The sequence below is a fragment of the Rutidosis leptorrhynchoides genome, chromosome 4 (genome assembly GCF_046630445.1).
Source record: "Rutidosis leptorrhynchoides isolate AG116_Rl617_1_P2 chromosome 4, CSIRO_AGI_Rlap_v1, whole genome shotgun sequence".
Classification (NCBI taxonomy): domain Eukaryota; kingdom Viridiplantae; phylum Streptophyta; class Magnoliopsida; order Asterales; family Asteraceae; genus Rutidosis; species Rutidosis leptorrhynchoides.
Genome location: NC_092336.1, coordinates 563,982,678 through 563,993,292, shown reverse-complemented (window position 1 = coordinate 563,993,292; position 10,615 = coordinate 563,982,678).

Genomic DNA, 10,615 nt, shown 5'->3' with positions numbered 1-10,615 from the left:
AGAACACAAATCAAATTATTAGCAGTCCGTAAATATAGTAGTCGTTTAGTCCTACATGTGTGAATCGTAGTCTTTTACGCATTGTATAATCGTATATGGCTCTTTATTTGAGTAGTGTGTTCACTATAGTTCTGAGTGTTAGTTTCAGCTAGTATCCGTTCATTCTCTCAAGTTTATGTTAGTTTAGCATTGGATTGTGTGTTTGTCTCTGTAACGATTCCTTAAAATTCGAAGGCTGTTTGCCCCGATAATTTTTCAGAATTCGGCATCGAAGACCTTCAGTTTGGCCGTTTTTCGTTGATTGACTTTTAAACGTACTTTGACCGCTCATAATTTGCCATATAACACTCTAGATTGTTATTCGTTTAGCATTCCACCCTTATTGACTAAAACTAAACGAATGCCCTCAATCAATTTGAGATGCATTACACAACTTGAAAATCACATATTTGTACATAAATCGCAAAATGCAATGCACGATCGATTTTTGGATAAAAGTTGGGACTTCGGTTCTAATAATAACACATAGACCTCTAAAAATACACACTTTAAACTAAATATGAACTACGGATCAAAAGAATATCGTGATATGGAAATTTTCCATCTTACTCGGTTTGCGATAAGACGTTCGCAAAGTCGTAAGACACATTGCGACTTGCAAAGGCTTTTTGGAAATTTCTTTTTAAGGTTGTACTGTTATGGTTTGTTTGAAAATTTTACGGTTTGATTAATATCCCTATCCCTATAATTAATATAAAACGCTAATTTGAATATTTTGTACTTTTTTTTTCTTCTTTTTTTCCTTAGCCACCCAAATAAGATCTAATTTGAATATTTTTATACATCTAATAATTGCCAACTTATACCCTTTAAGTCTTAAGTTAGCCACCCAAATAAATCCCCACTACCCCATATATTTTTAAGAACGGGTAAACACGCACACTCAATCACCATAATTTACCATCATAGTCGAACTCACATACTCAAATTCAATAAGTTAGTTCGATACAGCTAAGATTAGTTAATTAATTTTGTAAATCTAATCAGTACTGGTGTGCTACTTTATATACTCCGTACTGTATTACTCTGATTCTCATTGCTCCAAATCAACAATAATTACCTGCTTAACCAAATTAATTAATACAGGTAACCGTTAAGCATTGTCTAAATTAGTACTCATTTTTTAATACGGTATAGCAGCCAACAACAATGAAACTGCTGAGAAACGAACTTGGAACATCTTCCTTAATTGTTAGATTAGGATTGTCATGAATCAGTACTCATTTTTAATTGTATGTTTAAATATTAGATTAGTATTATCTAATGTCTAGAATCAGTACTCATCTTTGTGTGATGGGTTTTGAATGCGTGGTTGTAGCTCGTGATGGTTCATATTGTCTTGAGGTTTTTGCATGTCTACATCTCACCTCTCTCACATCTCGTATATGGGGTTTTTTTATTTTGTTGTTGTTTTTGGCTTTATTAATCGTATCAACAACAAGCGTTGATTTATTAGTGATTTAACTGTTGCTTAAAGTCTAAATTGAATTCCAGACAGAATTTAAAATCCATGAAAATTTGATTCTACCATTTTCATGGCGTCTCATTTTTAAAATTTTATTTTTATTATAGGCTCCTTTTTGGAAACAATATCTCTATTCATAGAACATTGAGAGGGATATTTTATGTACTCTTGGGAGTGTTTCACTTCGGGTGAAGAAATGACTTGTCTTTATTGTTGGATAGGGGAAGGATTGTCTACATCTCACCTCCCCCATTTTTTTTTTTTTCGAAATGCAAGAATATATTACCACAAGCCCGCTAAGGGGGGGGGGGGGGGGGGGGGGGGGGAACCGTACAATAGCAAACAAGACCAACAAGAAAACGAGTTAAAGCATAAGTTGCGGAGATAGCAACTACTAAACAATTACATTACACAAGACAAGACCATGGATTCGGGATCCAACCTAGCCAATCCAATCTATGATTCTTTAAGCGAGTAGAAATCCATTCAAATGATTTGAGTTGAATTTCCATCAAACCCGTCGGACCACACCAAGAGGAATTAGAGAACACCTTTAGATTACGATTCTTCCATATCAAGTAGCCGCACGTCCACTCAATAGATTGCCAAATACTTGACCAAAGCGGGGATAGAGAACGGTTGCATTTGCCTCTAAACAATTCGCTAATACTCAAGTTTGTAACCGCCCCTAGGACCCCACCATTTATAAACACGAACCCAAATGTCCATCGCATGACGACAAAAAATTAACGAATGCTCAATAGATTCCACATCATCATCACACAAAGGTCATCTAACGGAATCCAAGTCAATACCTCTTTTATCGAGTTCGGTACGTACCGGGATCCGCCTTTTTAATGCTCTCCATATGAAGATCGCGACTTTAAAAGGAACCAAATTATTCTTCAAAAAATCTTCATTATTTGCATACGACCCATAGTTGAGAATCCTTTCATCTATAACACTTGCTAGCTTATTTGTAGAAAATAAACCATTACCCGCTAGGTTCCACATCCACGAATCCGTAGCCTTATCTTGCTTCACATAAGCATTTAGTAGTGCCATAAGAGAGTCAAGATCATTGATGGCTCGACCCGAAATATCTCTTTTTCACCGAAAGTTACAAGCAAATAGGTTCCACATCCACGAATCCGTAGCCTTATCTTGCGTGATTGAGTTTTGTTGTTATGTTGTGTTGTTTTTGCAGTGTTTTTGATCCTCTCATTGAGTCCCGTAGTAATGGTGCACGGTTGTAAGACCCGAATAATTATTGTACAGAGTGTAAATATGGTACATAAAGTGTGGGCTGCATTATATATTTAAACAGAGGTCAGAAACCTGCCCAGAACCTTGTGCGTGCCGCGCAGGGTTAAGTGTGTTCGCCGCGCACTAGCCCTGTGCACAGATTCCAGCTTTTTAAATTAAAGTTTAATGAGGGGCATTATTGTCCTTTCACATGAGGCCGAGTTTAGGTCACTTATGGCCAGTTTTGTGGTGGTTGAAACACATTCAACACAACCACCAACACCATCTTCAATCCCACTACAATTTTAGAGAGAGAAACCCTTTGAGAGAGAGAGAAAGCTCAAATTAAGGCGGAAGAAGCTTGATTCGGGTTAAAGCTCAAGTATTAAAGTTGTTCATCTAGCCTTTAGCTACGTTTTGATTGTGGTGGTATGTCCTAACTTTGATTTCCTTATTTTAATTTGTTTAAGGGTTAGGGTTTGGGTTAGTGATGAACATAAAACCCATATTTGGTGATTTTGGGTGTTCTTGGGTAAGATTGAGTCATGAGGACTTAATAGTAAGTAACCTAGGGTTTCAAAATGTTAATTGGTGATTATGAGTCTTAAAAGGATAGTTAATCACTAGCACACTTTGTTGTTTTTGTAAATGAGTGTATTTGGGTGGTGGATGACCTAAGTGGGTGTGTTGACTTCGAAATGGGTCAAAAAGGGTTTTGAATGACCTAGTGGTGTATAGTAGGGTGATTTAATGTCATGGTCACTAGTTTTAGTGATTGTTGGTAAGTTTGGGCCTATGATTGGTATTATGAGAATAAAGGGTGAACACTTACACTAAGCAGTCTATTTGGGCGAGTTAAAGGTCCCATTTAGATAAGTGTTGATTTTATGTTAATATCATAGGTGATTTCGTTGACGGTTGAAGATATTGTGGGCTTACCTTCGTTTTGGATACAAGGTGAGTGGAATAATTATATGCGTATGTATATAATGTATTTATTTGTATGCTATGGTATGAACCAAAGAGTCGGTAGTGCCATAGTATGTGCGATTGTGCTATGATGTGAACCAAAGAGCCGGTAGCATCGTAGTACGTGTGTTATAGTGTGAACCAAAGAGCCGGTAGCACTTAGCGCGAGTATGACTCGGGTTGTGACGTGAACCAAAGAGCCGGTAGCATCATAACCGATGCGTATGGTGTGAACCAAAGAGCCGGTAGCACCATGACGCGAGTATGGTTAACCATGGTTGTGTGTTGTTTTGTAGCATATTGTATTATGTCGATTATATGCTATTGTTTATGCTAGTTGCGGTATTGGAGATTTTTAGCTTCGTACTTGAGATGGTATGCTAAATATATTGCTAGCATGTATGCGGTATGTGTGTAAGTGTTTGCAAGTAGGTATATTATAAATGTATGTGTATAACTATTGCATTCACTAAGCGTTTTGCTTACCCTCTCGTTGTTTACCTTTTTATAGGCTCCGGCGTGGACAAGAGAAAGGGTATTCATTTGGACTAGTGATCCCGCTTTGTTTTGATAGGAGAAGCTTTTGGAAGTATAGCTTTTTGAAGTTTGACCAAGATTTGAGTAGTTTAACCCCCAAACACCATGCCCAAAGTGTTGTTTGGAATTTAAACTAATGTGGTCGAAACTTATGTTTTGTACGAAACTCGTATTTCGGCATATGTGGGCTCGGTTTCGTAAAACTTGTTTTATTATTGAAACGTGTTAGTTTTAACTATTATAATGTGTTGTGAAAAATGTTTCATCTAAAAGTGTCGGGAAGTGGGAGATCTTTAAACGAAAATTGGACATTTTGGACAGCGGGCTGCCAGGCCTTGTACGCACCGCGCATTTAAGGTGCTGCGCGCCGCGCACTACACTGTGTATAAAAAAATTTTTATTACGTGTATTCGATTGTATAACTGGTTGGGTCATTACAAGTGATATCAGAGCATGGTCTAAGGGATTTAGGCGACTTGAGATAGGAGCCTAGACTTAGACTTTATTGTGTATGCGCTTTATGCGGGACTTGTAGGAGACGGGTCGGACCGGGGATTGGTTAGTGCCTAGGTTTATGTGAACTAACCTAGCGCTAATTGCTTTGTGTTGTGTTTGCAATCATCAAGCGAGATAGACATTGTACTAGCAAGTTAATTCGTCGTGCTCGCGTAACAATGATTAGCTACCATTGTTACGGGTTTAAATCGTGTCAAACAAGCGATGTACGACGATTGTTGAGCAAGATGGGGCGGTGAGGTGTATTTGTATATTTGTGTCATGTCTCTTTGTTTCATGGTTTAACCTATTTCCTTTTTATAGAATGAAGATGAGAAACGGACATGATACCAATGAAGGAGGTACGAGCGAGGACGCCTAGTTCATGGCCAAGGTTGAGGCCATTATGCAAAGGCGTCACACGGCCTTTCTAGAGGACGTCAAGAAGATGTTCTTAAATTTGATTGATGAGCAAGTAGTTAATCTAGTCAAGGAACAAGTTAAGATTGTTCTTCAAGAAGATAACATTGGAAAGCGAGACTTCCACTATAAAAATTTCAAAGATGCTCAACCTCCCACCTTTGAGGGAGAACGAGACCCACTCAAGAGTGCTCGTTGGATCTCCGATATGGAGGGGGCTTTTCGTACTAGTAAATGCCCTCTCGATAAGAGGACGAGGTATGGTAGTAGCATGATGAGGGGTGATGCCAAGTTATGGTGGGATGCGAAAATCCGACTTTATGGTGAAGAACAAAGTATGAGTTTGACGTGGGACGAGTTTAAGGCGGAATTTTTCAAGGAGTACCGAACTTCGGCCGATCTTTCGAGGCTTAAGGACGAGTTGCGTACTTTAAGGCAAGGGTCAATGGATTTGAACACTCTCAAGTCCACCTTCTTATCAAAGACCCTATTTTGCCCGGAGTATGTCGGGAATGACCATATATTGAAAGAAGATTTCTACCGAACCTTGAATGATAACTATCAAGAAAGGATTAGTAGGAACTCGGCGAAAACTTTTGATGAGTTGTTCGATATCGCTAAGGGTTTTGAGTCGCTTGCTCTGAGAAAGTGTGACTTCACCTTTGGCAAACGAAAATTTGAAGTTACTAGCCACTCGAACAAGAAGAGTAGGAGTGTGACCGAGAGCGTCAGTAGTGTGAAAAAAGGGGCTTCTAAGGGTTTTGGACCCACGTACTACAATTGTGGGCGATAAGGGCACATGGCCCGTGATTGTACGAACTCATCTTCCAACAAAATCGTTTGTTTTAATTGTCAAAAAGAGGGTCACCGAAGGACGGAATGTCCCGATTTGAGGAATGATCAAGTTAAGAAGCTAGAAAAGGCGGCGAGGACGGCGAGGAGATGAAATTACTTAATGACCCATGATGATGCCAAGCAATCCAATGAAGTTGTCTCAGGTACTTTCATGGTTAACTCTAATCCGGCAAGGATACTATTTGATAGCGGTGCTAATTTATCGTTTGTGTCTCCGCATTTCGTGTCTAAGCTTGATAAACCGCTAGCTAAGTTAAGTCATCTGGTAGAAGTTGAAATAGCGGATGGTAAGATGGTGTTAGGGGTTGATGTGTGTAATGAATGTGATGTTGTGTTTGGTACCGAAACCTTTAAAATTGATCTCATCCCGATGACTTTGGGTGAGTTCGATCTTGTCGTTGGTATGGATTGGCTCGATCGTTATAGAGCCAATATTGCATGCCATGAAAAATCTATTCATGTGAAGACCCCTAGTGGGGGAGAGTTAATTATTTATGGCGAGAGACGGAGAAGGCTTGTGCCATTATGCACTTATGCACGTGTACGGCGTTTTCTTATTAGTGGTGGCTTGGCTTTTCTTGCTCATGTAGTTGATACTCATGAAGAGCCACCATCCATTCGTGAAATTCCGGTGGTTAATGAATTCGAAGACGTTTTTTCGGATGAATTATCGGGTGTTCCGGCGGAAAGACAAGTTGAGTTTCGCATTGAGTTGGTTCCGGGGGCTACTCCCATTGCTAAAACTCCTTATCGTTTAGCACCAACGGAAATGAAAGAGTTGTTAAATCAAACCCAAGAGTTGCTTGAAAAGGGTTTTATCCGACCGAGTGCTTCGCCATGGGGCGCTCCGGTTTTATTCGTGAAAAAGAAGGATGGTAGTATGCGGATGTGCATCGATTATCGGGAATTGAATAAAGTGACGATCAAGAATCGTTATCCATTGCCTCGGATTGACGATTTGTTTGATCAACTCCAAGGCGCGACTTATTTTTCTAAAATTGACTTACGGTCCGGCTATCACCAAATGCGGGTCCGTGAGGAAGATATTGAGAAAAAGGCCTTTCGAACGCGTTACGGGCATTTTTAGCTTGTAGTTATGCCTTTTGGTCTTACGAATGCACCAGTGGCATTCATGGATCTTATGAACCGAGTGTGCCAACCTATGTTGGATAAGTCGGTAATTGTGTACATTGACGACATACTTGTCTATTCGAAGAGTATGAAGGACCATGAACATCATTTGCTGGTGTGTTGAAGACGTTGCGGAAGGAGAAGTTGTATGCAAAATTCTCCAAATGTGAATTTTGGCTAAGGGAAGTTCAATTCCTTGGCCATATTGTGAACAAAGATGGTATTCAAGTAGATCCGGGGAAGATTGAGACGGTAAAGAGTTGGGGACGACCGACTACGCCTACGGAAATTCGAAGTTTTCTCGGGTTGGCCGGTTATTATCTTCGATTTATCTAAGACTTTTCTAAGATCGCTTCTCCATTGACGAAGTTGACAAGGAAGAACACGAGATTTAATTGGAAAAATGAGCAAGAAATTGCTTTCCAATTATTGAAAGAGAAGTTATATCAAGCTCCGGTTTTAGTGTTGCCGGAAGGTGTAGAAGACATGACAGTTTATTGTGATGCTTCTTTAAATGGGATCGGGTGTGTTCTAATGCAACGAGGTAAGGTCATCGCTTATGCCTCTCGACAATTAAAGGAACACGAAAAGAGATATCCGACTCATGATCTTGAATTGGCGGCGGTGGTGCATGCGTTGAAAATTTGGCGCCACTACTTGTACGGTGTCAAGTGTACGATTTATTCGGATCATAAGAGTTTGAAACATCTTTTTGATCAACGAGACTTGAATTATCGTCAACGTAGGTGGATGTATGTGGTAAAAGATTATGATTGTGAAATACTTTATCATCCGGGTAAGGCGAATGTGGTCGCGGATGTGTTAAGTCGGAAGAGTCAACATCCGGCGATACGAGTAGGATCGTTACACATGATTATTACTAACGATTTTCTTGTAAAGCTCGGTGAGATTCAAATTGAAGCTTTTGTTAACAATAAGCATGAGGAACGAATCGTGGGACAAACGGAGTCTATTACTTTAGGTCCGCATGGTTTGTTGTCTTTTTAAGGAAGAGTGTGGGTGCCTAGAATGGGAGATTATCGACGAGTGCTACTTGATGAAGCACATAAGTCAAAGTATTCCATTCATCCGGGTGCAACGAAGATGTATCTCGCTTTAAAGAAAGAGTATTGGTGGCCGGGCATTAAACGTGATGTTGTAAAGTATGTTGAACAATGTGTCACGTGTTTGCAAGTTAAGGCCGAGCACCAAAAGCCGTATGGTAAGTTACAACCGTTAGAAGTCCCGAAATGGAAATGGGAGCACATTACCATGGATTTCATTACAAAGTTACCAAAGACGGCGAAAACCCAATTTGATACGATTTGGGTGATAGTTGATCGGTTGACGAAAAGTGCTTTGTTTCTTCCCATTCGGGAAATGATATCGTCGGAGGTTTTGTCGAAGTTGTTTATCAAGGAGGTGATATCGAGACATGGGGTTCCTATATCTATAATTTCGGATCGGGATACTCGTTTCACATCTCGGTTTTGGAATAAGTTTCATGAAGATATAGGTACACAATTGAGAATGAGCACGGCGTACCATCCTCAAACGGACGGTCAAACCGAACGTACGAATCAAATATTGGAGGATATGTTACGGGCGTGTATTATTGATTTCGGGGGTAGTTGGGATGAGCACTTACCATTGGTGGAGTTCTCGTACAATAATAGTTATCATACTAGTATTGGGATGCCACCTTACGAGATGCTTTATGGGCGTAGGTGTCGAACTCCGATTTTTTGGGGGTGAAGTGGGTCAAAGAGAAATCGGGAGTACCCATTTGGTTTTGGAGACAAATAGTAAGATTGAGATGATTCGGACTCATTTGAAAGCGGCTCAAGATAGACAAAAGTCGTATGCCGATAAACGTAGGCGACTAATTGAGTTCCAAGAAGGTTACATGGTGATGCTTAAGGTTTCACCATGGAAGGGTATTATTCGGTTTTGAAAACCGGGAAAGTTAGCTCCACGGTTTATTGGGTCATTTAAGATTTTAGCTCGTGTTGGTGAAGTTGCGTATCGTTTGGAATTACCCGAAGAGCTTGTGGGGTTCCATAATACATTTCAAGTTTCCCATCTCCGCAAGTGTCTTGCGGATGATTCTTCATGGATGCCATTAGACGAAATTGAGCTAAACAACAAGTTAGAGTATGTTGAGGAGCCGATTGCTATACTCGATGAAAAGGTGAAAAGGTTGAGGAATAAAGAGGTGAGGACTTATAAAGTTCAATGGCGTCCTAGTAAAGGTTCCGAGTTTACGTGGGAGCCCGAATAGTTTGTGTTGGTGTATCTTCCCTCTTGTCATGCGTCTTGGATCGCGAGGACGCGCTCCGATTCAAGTGGGGAGAGTTGTAAGACCCGAATAATTATTGTACAGAGTGTAAATAGGGTACATAAAGTGTGGGCTGCATTATGTATTTAAACAGAGGTTAGAAACCTGCCCAGAACCTTGTGCGCGCGGCTCAGGGTTAAGTGTGCACATCGCGCACTAGCCCAGTGCACAGATTCCAGCTTTTTAAATTAAGGTTTAATGAGGGGCATTATTTTCCTTTCACATGAGATCGGGTTTAGGTCAGTTATGGCCAGTTTTGTGGTGGTTGAAACACATTCAACAAAACCACCAACACCATCTTCAATTCCACTTTAATTTTAGAGAGAGAAACCCTTTGAGAGAGAGAAAGCTCAAATCAAGGAGGAAGAAACTTGATTCATGTTAAAGCTCAAGTATTAAAATTGTTCATCTAGCCTTTAGCTACGTTTTGATTGTGGTGGTATGTCCTAACTTTGATTTCCTTATTTTAATTTGTTTAAGGGTTAGGGTTTGGGTTAGTGATGAACATGAAACCCATATTTGGTGATTTTGGGTGTTCTTTGGTAAGATTGAGTCATGAGGACTTAATAGTAACTAACCTAGGGTTTCAAAATGTTAATTGGTGATTATGAGTCTTAAAAAGATAGTTAATCACAAGTGAAGCGACCCGTCCTAATCCATAAGGACGAATACAATAACATATGGTACATTGCGAGGTATTTGACCTCTATATGATACATTTTACAAACATTGCATTCATTTTTAAAAGACAACTTACATTATAACGATAGTTGACAATATGCATACCATTTCCCAATTTATCCAAACTATAAATGACTTAATAATAATCTTGATGACTTCAATGACTCGAATGCAACGTCTTTTGAAATATGCCATGAATGACTCCAAGTAATATCTTTAAAATGAGCAAATGCACAGCGGAAGGTTTCTTAAATACCTGAGAATAAAGATGCTTAAAAGTGTCAACCAAAAGGTTGGTGAGTTCATTAGTTTATCATAATCAATCGTTTCCATAATTTTAATAGACCACAAGATTTCATTTTTATAGTTAACTGCAGGAACACTCATCTGCAAAAATCATTCATATGGTGAACACCTGG